Consider the following 13,270-nt stretch of genomic DNA (forward strand, 5'->3'; position numbering starts at 1 on the left):
GGGTGTTGCAGAGCTGGATAAACAAAGGTTAAATGTACCGTGCCGTTCGTAATACGCTGTTTGAAGTGCTCTCAAAAAAAAAAAAAATAGAAAAGAGCAGAATCTTTAAACAGGCTGGAGGGAGGGAGGGAGAGAGAGACAGAGAGAGAGAGACACACTTTGATGTAACAGAGGAGTTCAAAACCAAACCACATGCGCTCAACTTGCTGCCTGGCTGACAGCTCAAATCCAAATCTGAAGCCTGGGAGCTGTGTGGGGTTCGCAGATATTAAAAAGAGGAGGGGGGCTCACAAAGAAAAAAAAAAAAAAAAAAGGAAACAAAAGCTTGAAAAGCACTGAAGCGCAATAGCTAGCAACATTTTAGATTACACAGATTAGATTACATCAGTGGCAGCCGATATTCTGAATTAAGTCTGGTCTGAACATGCTGACACGGACACATTATCTTTAAATATCATTAGAGATCACTTTGTACTCCAAGAGCTTTGTAAGGCAGACAATGCTGCTACGAGCACTGCAAGTTTGTATTAGTAAACTGTATTTAATCAATACCATCCAATAAAAATCTACAAAAAAAACTTAGAGTAACTTGGCATGTATCTACATTTTAGTTTCCACAATTATGAGGAGCACAATATCAGCATCTTGGCAACATTAAAACAATTTTTAAAAATGGCCAAATTACAGTCAAAGTATTTTGATCCTAATCCTAATCCTAATTATGCATAATCATGATTACAATATCTAGAGTAATTGTGGGTGTTCCTCATTTGAGCCATAATGATGCAGCACTAGTAGCTCAAAAAAATAAAGCCTAATCAGAAGCAGCTCTGTTGATAAAGGAAGTAAACTATTAGCTGTAGATAAAATGACTGCAATAACCACATATCCGGACAACACACCCTGCAAGCCAATATCTTTTTTCTTTTTCTTTCTCTTTTTTTTTTTAATGACATTGTCCCTCAGCAGACTCCTCGCGCGCTCGTTCTCCTCTCCACCCGGACTTTCTTCGGTTTGTATTCATTACGCACTCCTAACAGGATTATGACCGGGCGCTTCAGCAGCAGTTTGTAGCAAGCTGCCTAATAAATCTCTGCAAGCACACCAGCCTGAAAAGCGGGACCCGCTCCCCAGCAGCTGAATAATTAGAGGAGCGCTGACGCCAGATTTTTACACGTTTGTGTGAAAAATACAGAGGGCAAAAACAACAACAACAACTCTTGGGGTTTTACTGACCAAACATCAGTCTTATCCTTGCTGTTGCTATGTTGTTGCGGGGTTAAATCAGCTTGCCCTCATCAAGATAAGTTGCCATGGCACCAGATGAAATGCTTCAGATTTCTCATTTCAATTCAAGTGTGGAGCAGCGGTGCTCGAGCCGCAGAGCAGGAGCTGAGGAGCGGCCCGGGCAGCCGAGGCAGACGCAGGAAGAGGCAGCCCCGCTCCATGTGACTCAGCAACCCGCCTGCAGCCTATCAGGTGACAGCTGAGGGCAGACGGGGGGAAGCAGGAAACAGCCTCTCTAGCACAGCAGAATGAAAACAGACGCTCGGGCCAAGTGACCAGGGTTAAGCAGCACTGGGATTTTTTTTTTTTCTTTTTTCCAGCGACCATCAGGGAGGAGAATGGACAAACAACATGATAACAAAAATTCACCTGACACTTTTGCGATTTTACCGGCTCTACTAGACGTCTAGAGCAGGACTTCCACACGGCTCACTGGTGCTGGCGATCGGCCAACGTGGCCGGTAGAGGACACAAACTTAGCAGCCACAGCAAAATTTTAATCAGCATTAGTATGGTGGCGGACATTAATCTTCCAGTGGCGCCTTCAATTCAATTTGAAATTCAAACGGACTACAAATTGTTTTTTACTGCTATTCTTGGGTTTAACAACAAATAATATCACATCTTTTTCTAGAGAGTTTTGTCTAAAGCAAATAATAGTAATAATAATACCTCTGTCTATTCATCCTGATATTAGTTTGCATGTGACAGTCACCCTTAAAGCTTGACACCTACCAGAACTGATTATGAAACAGGCCGTCGAGCAAATCTGGAATATTTCCCACAAATCTACATATAAAAAAAGGTCTAGAGAAAACCCTGTTTCATGCTCCTCCGCAAAACATTACAGGGTCCGTTTTGTTAATATTAGAAATGTCCCCGAACGAAAAGAACAAGCCCGACAACAAATTCACCCTGCAGGCGGTGTAAAACAGAAGTGAAACTGACAGCAAGGGCCTTTCTCTTTCCTGTGAAGCAACAATCCTTTATTTCTGGCATCATTTGAGTCTCGGAGCAGAAAGCACCACAGGGAAAGGCACAGGGAAATATTTCTGATCTTAACTTTTGAAATGTAAATAGCTGGTTGGAAGCCAAGCCCCGGGGATGGTGCAACTCTTCATATAATCAGGTTAATGCAGTGGTGGAGACAAAGATATCGGGCGTGTGGAGTGGGGGGGGGGGGGGGGGGGGGGGGGTTGAAAACAAACTCCCACCATGTGGAGAACAACATCTAATTCTCTCTCTCCATAAATATAGATAGACAGCTAGATAGAAAGAAGCTAAAGATCCACTGAGACTGACGATGTAACACCAAGCGAGAAGAATTAGATTTGAAGAAAGCTGCAGTGGAAAGTGAATTAGTGAAGGAGAGGAACAGTGAGTGCTTGCATGAAAATTTCGCTAGCAGCGGGATGAGCAACACGGCTCAGGGAGAAAGGCTTCGTCAGTGATGTGTGGGCTGATGGTCCAACGATAAGAGCCGCGATTCAAAACCACATCTGATGAATGAGACCAGTCTAAAAGGAGGAAGAAAGAATCGGCCCTCTGTGCTGCTACACTACGATTTACATTTACTGGAAAATTTGATCTTAAAGCAATGATCCATGACATTTTCACATAAATAAAATACCTGATTTTGCTTGCTTTCTGTTGGCAACTCAATTATCACCAAAGTCTGAAGAAGAACTGGGTGGTTAACATTAGCCGCAATAGCCACCATGCCTGAACAGACAAAGAAAAGAGAAACTCAAACTCCGTCAAAATAAAATCAAAGTCCCGCCCCCACACTGTTTGATTGACAGGTGATATCTTGGAAGTGTAGTGCAGACACACCAATCAGAAATCTCACAGATTAAAGCTGAAATGATAATGGACGTCCGTTCGGCTCATCAAAACCAAATCAAATCAGTCGACCGTCACGTCTTGACTGATGCAGTCAGCGGTCATGTCAGCTGTTGGCTTCAGGGACCGACTAACAGGGTTAACAAATCAGGCGGTCATGAGCCATGACTCCGCAGTTCAAACACAGGAAATGAGAAGTATGACTGGTATTAATAACGAACAGATTTGGTCCTCTGCGTCTGGTTAACAGCAGGAGCCACAGGCAACGGAGTAGCTGCCTTCGCTCCTAGACGTCGGGCAAATATTGCAAACATCTTACGCTAACCAAACCCAGCGCGAAAACATGTCTGTCCGACTTTTTCTGAATCAATTTGTCTTAAACTATGTGTCACCTCCCGAAATGAGTCGCAGGCTCACTTCTGGCAGGCGCTCACATGACGAGCAGCGCTATATTTTTTTTCCATGAGTGAGCCTTGAGCAAGAGATTAAATTTATCAGTTGAATCCCCGGCTTAGAAAGTTTTAGATCCTCTGATGTGTAGAGACAGCAGTGGCACTGTTACTGAAACCCCCCCCCCCCGCCCCGAGGCTGAACAATATCAGAAAATATAATGGAATTATTTGGACAGAAAGTGCAGCAGAGATGTAGTTTTCAAAAGATGGCAGACTGTATGAATGTCTGCCATGGGACGTTCGCCTAATCTGCTAATTTTTTTTTTTTTTTGGGCTTTTTAGCATTTCTTTTGGTCACTAACAGATGCTGCTCATGCTGACTAATTAACACGCTGGCTGTGTGCCTTCTAAAAAAATATATTTCTTAAAGCACTATGGCTTTTTTTTCCCAACTTCAATCCAATAAGTCGTGGAGCCACAGTTTGATTCAGATCCCCTGATGAACGTACTGACCACCTGTGTGGTGATTTTACAGAGGAATGCCGAAATCTTTAGCTTAACATTAAATTGCAACCATAGGCTCTTTCTTTAATGCTGATTGTATTTGTAGTGACATGTACAATCTACCTAAATAAGACCGGGTAAAAATACTGACCTTCCAAATAATTGCACACCTCATTTGAATGACACAACAAAAATTCTTAAATTCCCAAGACTGAAATTTTTCATAATGTACACTTTTTTTTCCAGTGGATGTGTGAAATTTTGTCAAAAAAAAAAAAAAAATGTTATTTGTAGCACAAAGTTGTCTTCTCTTCTCTGCTCTTGAGTGAGCACCATCAAATCTAGAGGCAAATGTCTTTAAGCATTTTGATTTAAAACAGCTAAACACTAAAGTAAAAAACTGGAGAAAAGTAAAGCGGCAAAACTGGTATTGTAACTGAAACATCCACATGTTTTCGAAAGAAATCAAGTGGCTGTCGCTCATCTGAGGCAAAGTGAACTGCACACTGTCACGCTTTGCTCTTTTCCCCTCTCATCCTCCCTCCAACTTTGGTTAATTAATCTTCTTCTATTTGAAATTTCTACTTTGTTTTCATTGTTTGCCGTTTTTGTCGGCCTTTACACACTTGTGCACTTCATATTTAACCTACCACAAAAAACAATCTACCCACTACTGCAAAATATCGACTTACATTTACCTGATATGCCACCGTGGCTGAATGACAGGTTGGTGGGCTAGAAATGTGTTTGCTCTCCTGTTATGCACACAGTAAAACAAATGTCTGCAATAGGAAAATGACTAAAACTGTACGAGTCGTGCGCTTTCAGCCACAGAACAAAAGTATCGCTCTGCATTCAGGTACGGTGCCTCAGGTGTCGGGTTTAAGTGAGTATTGTGTTGGTGGGTTGGCTTACGTATGTATATTATATAAACCAAAGCTTTCATTGAGGCAGCTGAGTAGCCTACTACCATTACAACAAACAAAAAAAACCTGCCGAAACAATACAACACCATAGTAATCATTCCCTACTCCCAGCAGGCAAACTATAGGATTGACACTTAAAACCTCTGGGATCTGTGAGCCAACAACAAGCAGCCTCATGGGGACGCCGGCGAGGGAGAGGAGACCTGCATGTTGTCATGAGCACTTTGGATAAACAAACCTTTAAAAAAAAAAAAAAAAAAAAAACAGCAAGGCAGGACAAACCAAATCCGCAGGTTATGTGTGCTGCTGTGCTCTCTGTGTGTTTGTGTGTTTGTGCGTGCTGAATCTCATAATATTCATAGACAGCTCTCAGTCTTGGCATTGAAAGCCCAGCTGTGAGTCCTACACTGAGATCCACTGTCTGAATCTGTCTGCTCAACACAGGCAGCTTTCACAGCGCCAGCCCCGCTCTGAATATCAATGAAACTATCAAACACAGCGAGATAAAACTGACCATCACACTCTGTCCTGCTGCAATAACCGGCACACCTTTAGCACAGTGGCTGCATGTTTTTTAAGTGTCTACAGGACTAGTTCCTGGTGCTTGAACCTTCCTGCCTCGCCTCCAAATGGATTAACCTGAAGAACCAGTTAGCCAATTGTCCTCGGTCACATGCAACTGACTGCAATACTCGCTCGGAGCTGGGGCTGCCATTAGCGGTCACTCTGATAATCATCTACTGTAATTCCTGCAACCAATGCTAACGAGAGGTTAATGTTTTATGACAGGGTTGCAAAAAATGGCACAATTACACGCATTATTAGGCCTACTAAAAAGAACATGAACTTACTTTGAAAATACACTTGGCCACTGTCTTTGAATGTGGTTAAGGATTAATGTTGAATTAATTCATGTTTTGATTTTCTAAAATTTTCCAAAGCTAGTGTACCATGTGTACTTCTTTCCATGAAACTGCAGTTGCTGACAATTTTCAACATCAACACTCTTCAAACCTGTGCTTTTGTCTTCAAACTGAGATGTAAAACTGCAAATTTGCATTACAGTTTTAGAAAACATTTCATTAATAATTCACAATTTCATGATTATCCAACTAGACAGGCTGACGATCTTCATCTGCACGTCTGTAAAACATCCTGTGGTCAGGCTTCTATCAAACAACATGGATTTATTTAATGGAGTGAAAATGTACGATTAAAGGATTCCTCTCTCTGTCTCTGTCCATGGATAAAAATAGATTTAGAAAGGCTCTGCTGTCCAAAAGGTTTGATTTGGAATGATGATGAACACTCCTGACAGTGTGGTTCATATTCATCCTTTTAACTACAGTCTGACTGATTATGCAGTGAAATTTATTTAACACCATCGTGCAAAAAGTGTTGATGATGTTGTATGTTTGTATCTTGTACAAGTTCTGAGTGTTTTGGGAGTCATTTTCAAATAAACCTCTATAAGGTTTGTCTTCATGCTGCTATTTCTTAAAATGTTTAACAAATTAAAAAATATATATATTATTATTATTTTGCCAACTTCCAGGAAGCAGGCTGAACCACTCTTCCCGTTCCAGAAAACATCCACTGCAAATGTAGACCATTTTCACTTTTGCTTATATGAATTGTGGGAGTATTTTCTCCCATGATCAGTCTGACACTGTTTCGTTCTTCATTGGGCCCATAATCACCAGGAAAGACACCCGTTATCGTGGGTCCATCAGTCCTGCCTAGCGCCTGGCAATCTGTTGAAGGTAAATCTTGTTATTGGCTGTGGTAAATGCCAACTGCTGCTGCTGTGTCATCGATGTGGGATCCGGTGAGATCCCTTGGGATGCAGAAGACATGGGACCAGTACCCAATATCTTTGTGAGGGATGAAGCATTTCCCCTGCAGTGCCATCTCATGCCCTGGTCACAACTCCCGCCTGACTCGGGCCAGGTTAGTTGCGGAAAATGCCTTTGATATCCTCCCATCCAAGTCCCACATGAACCGGAGAGGGTTCGGGAGGCTTGAATAAAAACCACCAGCCTCCTCCAGAAGAGCATGGAGAGGTACCCTGTGACGGAGACGGGAGATCTGGCAACACCAAACCTCCCTGACATCTCCAGGCAAAGTGCCAACGGCGACACCGGGGCGGCCATAAAGAGTGAGAGAAACCTTCACTGCCTTCTTCTCCTCTGAGGCTGGAGCAGCGAGTGGAACAGACTTCATTATAAAACTCAACCACCACTCCATATCAAAAGAAAGACTATTTTCTGGTTTCTAATTTCTTTGCGTCTCATTTATTGTTATGCACATCACTGCCCTTTTATGTAATAGTCAAAGAAAAAATACTGTGCATTTTCTTTTAGGTCATGACTCACTCTGACACAAGGCGGTAAGAAATTTGTATTTTGCTCTAAGGTCAGGCCATCCCCTATCTTATTTTTTTCTGCTGGAAGACAAGTCTATACTTAGAAAGCTTCAAGTCACACGACTTGAGGAACCACACAAAACAGCAGGACTCAATATTTCAATGTGTGTCACAACATAAAGCCCACATTCACTCAGATGAAACTGCATGTTCAAAAACTGCAGATACAAAGGGGTGGAAGTATGAGACCAATGTGCTTGATTTGCAGTAAAAAAAAAAAAAAAAAAAAAAAAAGGCCATTGTGAAGTACTGTAATATAAAAACGCCACTACAACACAAAACATGCCCATTTTGCACAAAACTATTACTAAAAACCACAAAACCTAAGCAGCTGAAAGCATCATATCAAAAGAGGAGTTTTGTGAAGATATTTCAGGACAAGCAGCTCCCTAAGAGGGGATCTGAATGAAGTGATAATGCAAACGCTTCATAAGAGAGAACTAGATCTGAAGCCATCGATGGAGCTCCATCCATGACTGGGAGAGAAAGGGGGATTGGTGTGGCACTTAAAAATTAAAAAATAAAAATCACCAGCCTGGTTTGTATCACACCACTGCCTAATCCACCAAACAGCTCTGTGTGCGCGTCCGGGTGAAATGCCCTCAGAAGTCACGACAACTGTCATGAGACTTGTCAGCTATTTGACGGCGTCATCTGCACTGCAGCACTGACAGAGGTCTGTGCTACTTCTGACGATTTGCTGCTCCACAACAATGTCAAGTGGCTCAGCAAAGGCAGAGCACTGGAATGTTTTCAGCCCATTCGGAAAGAGCTTCAAACCTCTCTGTCAAAGCAAAAAAAAAAAAAAAAAACTTGTAAAAGCTGAACAGTTTATGGATTTAATGCAAAATGAAGAGAAAACAGAAGTGCTTCATTTCTTCTGAACAATATAACAGCTCATCTAAATGACCTGAATGAGAAGCTTCTGAGCAGAAACAACACAACGTGTGACCTCGTGTCAGCAGCGCGTATTTTTCAAAGGACGCTGAAGGTGTTGAAACTTGACATACAAGAGAGAACAAAGCAAAGCAGAGAATCACCATCAGAATCATGCTGAATTCCTGGGGAAGCCGAATGAAAATTGCAAATCTCACTCTGAGGACTTCAATTTGGAATAACAAGTCCTACTGTGCAGAACTCATTTATTGTCAAAAATGTCAAGTAATTCTCAATGGAAGCAAAGAAAAACTGTCACTGAGCCAATGCAGCCTCTCTGCAAACAGAGCTGATTGAGCTCCAAGAAAACCTCTCTCTGCAGGAAGATCAATGTGACCCTGTCACTTTCTGGACAAACATAATCTCTGCTCCAGATGCTCCCCGCCTGCAGGTGACGGTGGCCCTTCACACTCTCACCATGTTCGCATCGACACACAGCTGCAAATCAGCATTTTCAGCTACCAATTTAGTTATGAATTCATTCCACAGCAAACACACAGATGAAAACTCAGCCTACATCTATATGTAGTCTCAGAGCATGATATTGATATGTCAGTGATATACTGCCCAACCCTACGCTCAAACTGTTTGAACTCAAACGTGGAGGCCACTGCTGTCTGACCTCCTGAACCTTTCCCTAAGCTGGACTGGCATGTCTCCATCAGCCAACTCTCTCCACCTTCTGTATCTGCCTCCCCTCTGCTAACTCTCCCTTTCTATTCGTTCTACTCTCTCATCTTCCTCCCGCCATCATCATCTCTCCTCCATGTACAGAAGGTGGGACGTGAGGTGATGAGTGGCTGCAGGAAGCTCATTAACTGGTCATACTGCCAGTGCTTCTTGAGGGATGCAGCAGCCCCAGTTACTTTCTTCTCACGTAGATATCTGTGAGATCTCAACATTTCTTCCTATAAATCCATCCACTATAATTAAAAATGCATAATTACCTTACCTAGCTTGCATGACATTAACTTAGCACTTTACAACACCTGACACTGGCCCTCTCTGTTCATTAATACAAACCTGACAAGCCTACAGCCTCACTGACTTCTCGCCAAGCTGTTTTTTTTTTTTTTTAAATTGATGTCTCTGTATCCTTCAATAGATGTGTTATATAGCACTGGGTATTCTCTCCAGTGCAGAGTGTGAAAAAAGATGGCAATGTCCAGTAGCCCCCCTCCACACACACACACACACACACACACACACACTTCCTAGATAATGACATCACCTCCCAGACTACAGTTTTTCCCACTTGCTTTGGTTCATTTTGCGAGACCTTTAACATTTTCAAAGCTCCACTTACATTTTCCACAACAGCTTATATGGTGCACAGCACAACACCATAGTTCACCTACAAAAGGCTGAAAATCACCGAAAACAATTAACTCACGTTTTAAAATGTCAAAAGTCAGTGCCACCAAAAAAAAAAATTCATTTGACACTGTAAAACAAAGGTGGTCAAAATGTTTAGATGTTTCAGCAGACCCTGGAAGAGTGCTCTTTTTCTCCAAATTTCAGTCTTAGCCATATTTTTCACTGACACCAAATGCTTACTGTACCAGAGTGTCGTTCTTCTGTAGTTCACTGAATATTAATGTTTATCAAACTGAATAGTACTCAGCCAGAAATTTCTGAATTTCACCCTGCATTCTGTACAGCACAAGAGCACCAACATTTGCATGAATTTACTGCCACAGTCTTACAGCAGAGTAAAAAAAAAACAAAAAAATATATACCTTTGAAACCAACTATACCATATAGTAACAGAGTAAAGTTGCAGTGCTACGCTGAAGACTCGATCCATCTCAATGGACCTCCTATCACCACAGTTTTCATCGACCTCACACCTGATAGTTTCCCTCACGATGCAACAGCGGAAAGACATCCTTGCATGTCACAACAACCTCCTGCAAGCACCTGCTGTGACGTTCTCACAAGCAGCGTCCGTTAGAGCAGGCAGACTGTGATAAATCATATACTTTCCACCTTCATAAGGAAATTAATTTCATAATTGGATTGAAGGATGATGAATATGGTGGGAGGAACTCCATCATCATCCTTTGGTGGACAGCAAACTATTCCCTGATGATTTTAGTGTGGTGGAAGCTTACATTAACCCACAGCATTACAAAATTTGGCAAGTGATTTTGTACCAAACTTCTCTCAATCTGAGGGATACAGAGAAGTTGGGTGTTGTGTGGTTCAATAATGGGAATATGTAGCCACACTAGTCCACAAGCAGGCAGCTCACTGTTCACTGTTTACCTGAGCAGGTTAATCCCTGATTCTGTTGCAGCCAAGCTCTATAAATGTGTTTGACAATATCTATACTCAAGGATTGCACCTGTGATCTAATTTCAAGGCAGGTCTAATCGGTTGATCTACCATGTGGAAAAAAAAAAAATCCCATTTGTAAGCTCAAGCCTCACCTGACAAGCAAATCACCAGTTTACCCAGACATTACAATAAATCCATGCCAGACATATTTATGGAACATATCCTTGACAGATTTTGACAATCAGATGTTCTGCTCTGCACAATGAACAAATTCATCAAAGTTTAGGAGAGTAAACTATTAACCTGATAAACAACATAATCATTTTTAATCGACAAGACATATGCAGCTAATTGTGCCACCTGCAGACAGCTGTACTTACTCATTTGCATAAAGGAATCGAAAAATAAAGAATGGGAATTTGTCATTTGCTGTGAACAAGTGACTTAACTGTGTGGAGGTTTTCACATATTTTTTCTTTTTTTAGCAACATTAATTATCATATGAGGAAGGAATTGAGGGAAAACAATGGGAACGCGGTGGTGCAGGTTGGACGAACCTGTTAGGTGGTAACGTTATGCTGTGCAAGGAAAAGAAAGAAAAGGTGAGGGAGGAAAAAAAAAAAACAACTGGAAACCACTTTTTTATTTTTCAGACGCTGTAAAAATAGCCGTGAGCATGCACTTTGCACGGCAGGGCTAATTTTATCTGGCATGCACTGATTTACACTGGTAAAGATTTTTTTTTTTTTTTTTCTTTATGAACGTTGCACTGTATTTACTTTGCAGCGCTAACTTTGAGCTAGCGCTGTCAATGACGGTCAATCTGCTAATGACGGTCCATCTGTCTAATTCCTGCAATTAGTGCCTGCGATACTGGATAATATCTCAAAACAAGAGGTGAATGTTTCAGGACAGGGTGACACCACCACACCTATTCCTATTAAATCTGAGAAAAATAATTAACACTACTTTGAAAATATGACACCCGGGGTAGTGTCTTTGACTCGTGTGGTTAAAGATTAACATGGAAAAATTTGCACCAACTCCCAGGAAATAGACGGCACCTCTCTTACCGTTCTATGGGACATCCGTTGCCAATGTAGACCGCTCCGTTAGGTTTTCGTGCCGCTCCGCTGTTAAAATAGGACTATTTCTTTAAAAAGGAGGCGTTGATCCTGTAGGCAGCGACGTTATCCGATCATAAACGCGTTAAAGTCGGGAGAAAAGGGGACAGAAATGATCCGGTGCGGTTTCTCTGTGCGTGGATCGACGCCTGGCTTCACCGCATCAGCCGCCGAGGAAACCTTTAATGATGACCAGCTAGCTACATAGCTTAGCCACCTAACTGGCAAAACAGAGACTTAAAGAGAGACATGCGACAAAACCAGGCTGTCTTTCCGTTCCATGACAGGAGCCGGCCAGTGAAACTAACTTGAGAGCGGCTTCATGGAGCGGAGCGGGGGGGAAAAAGTTGACCAACAGCCCAGGAAGATGACAGCTCTCCGGTGGCGGTGCGTGAAAAAAACATGGCGTTGCCCGGCCCCCCGACTCTTCCTAGATAATGACGTCACCCCCCCCAGATTAAAGGGGAAAGCCGCGGCGCAGGTCGGACTAACCTGTTGGGCGGCATGCTGTGCAATTAAAGGGCTAGTCCACCCATTTCCAAAAAATTTTAGCATTACCTCACCGAATCCCTGGCTTGTATGTGAGGTTCAAGTTTTGCACTATTGCGATAACATATTGCGATATATTGGGATTCAAGGATTCAAGGATTCAAGGAACTTTATTGTCATACCAGTTCACACTTACATGCTAGTGGTGCGAAATTAGCACTCAGGTCCCAGTATAAGCCAAAAAACCCCCCCGAAAAAAAAAAGACCAGAAAAAGAAGTGTAAATATAAGTGTAAATATAGAATATAAGATATATAAGATATATAACAGTATATATATATATGTATATAGGTATAAACAGTATATATAAACAGTATGTGTGAATATAAACAGTATGTAAACTATAAACAGTATATGTAAATAAATGTACACAGCATATATAAATGTAAATAAAAATATAAATAGTATATATATAAGTATAAATAAACAGCCTATATATAAGTAAGTAAGTAGTATATGTATAATAAATAATAAATATAATATATATATAAGCAGTAAATATAAAAATATAAAGAAAAATATAAACAGCCTATGTAAATATAAACAGTATATATATATATATATATATATATATATATATATATATATATATATATATATATATATATATGTATATATAATATAGACAGTGTAATATAGAATGGACCAAGCCACAGAACCTGACGCCCGGGACTGGGACTCATGGAACTGTTGGACTTGGTCAGTGCAGAATTAGCTGACCAATTAGCTTTTTTTTTTTTTTCCAAGTGCAAATTATCTCTTTTCATTGTGTTCATCTCACTTCATTCACTTTTACTGCAGCAAAATGTTTGTCAAGCACGCAAACTGACCAGCTCCTTCAAAAATCATACATGTTGCATAAATACAATGTCAGTACTTGCCTGTGTATCAATACGATATTCGTGCAATATATCGTGATACCGTGCTGTATTGGTTTTTACCCCACTGCTTTTGTTGGGCTTGATTTAGTAAAGAGCACAGAAGAGGAGGCAATTAGCAGGTTTTG

At 41.3% G+C, this 13,270-nt stretch overlaps 1 protein-coding gene across 5 annotated transcripts in view; it reads right to left on the bottom strand.

The window, feature by feature from the left end:
* Positions 1 to 12,132, bottom strand: part of klc1a (kinesin light chain 1a) — a 56,190-nt gene extending 44,058 nt beyond the window's left edge. For 4 of the 5 annotated variants that reach the window (XM_030045117.1, XM_030045115.1, XM_030045118.1 and 1 more), the window contains exon 1: positions 11,666 to 12,132. The gene's annotated coding sequence lies outside the window, so the exon portion shown is untranslated. Of the gene's footprint in view, positions 1 to 2,022; positions 2,133 to 11,665 lie in introns of those variants that run through there. The other variant, XM_030045116.1, reaches the window with a different exon arrangement.
* Positions 12,133 to 13,270: the final 1,138 nt, after the last annotated feature.

The sequence above is a fragment of the Myripristis murdjan genome, chromosome 22 (genome assembly GCF_902150065.1).
Source record: "Myripristis murdjan chromosome 22, fMyrMur1.1, whole genome shotgun sequence".
Classification (NCBI taxonomy): domain Eukaryota; kingdom Metazoa; phylum Chordata; class Actinopteri; order Holocentriformes; family Holocentridae; genus Myripristis; species Myripristis murdjan.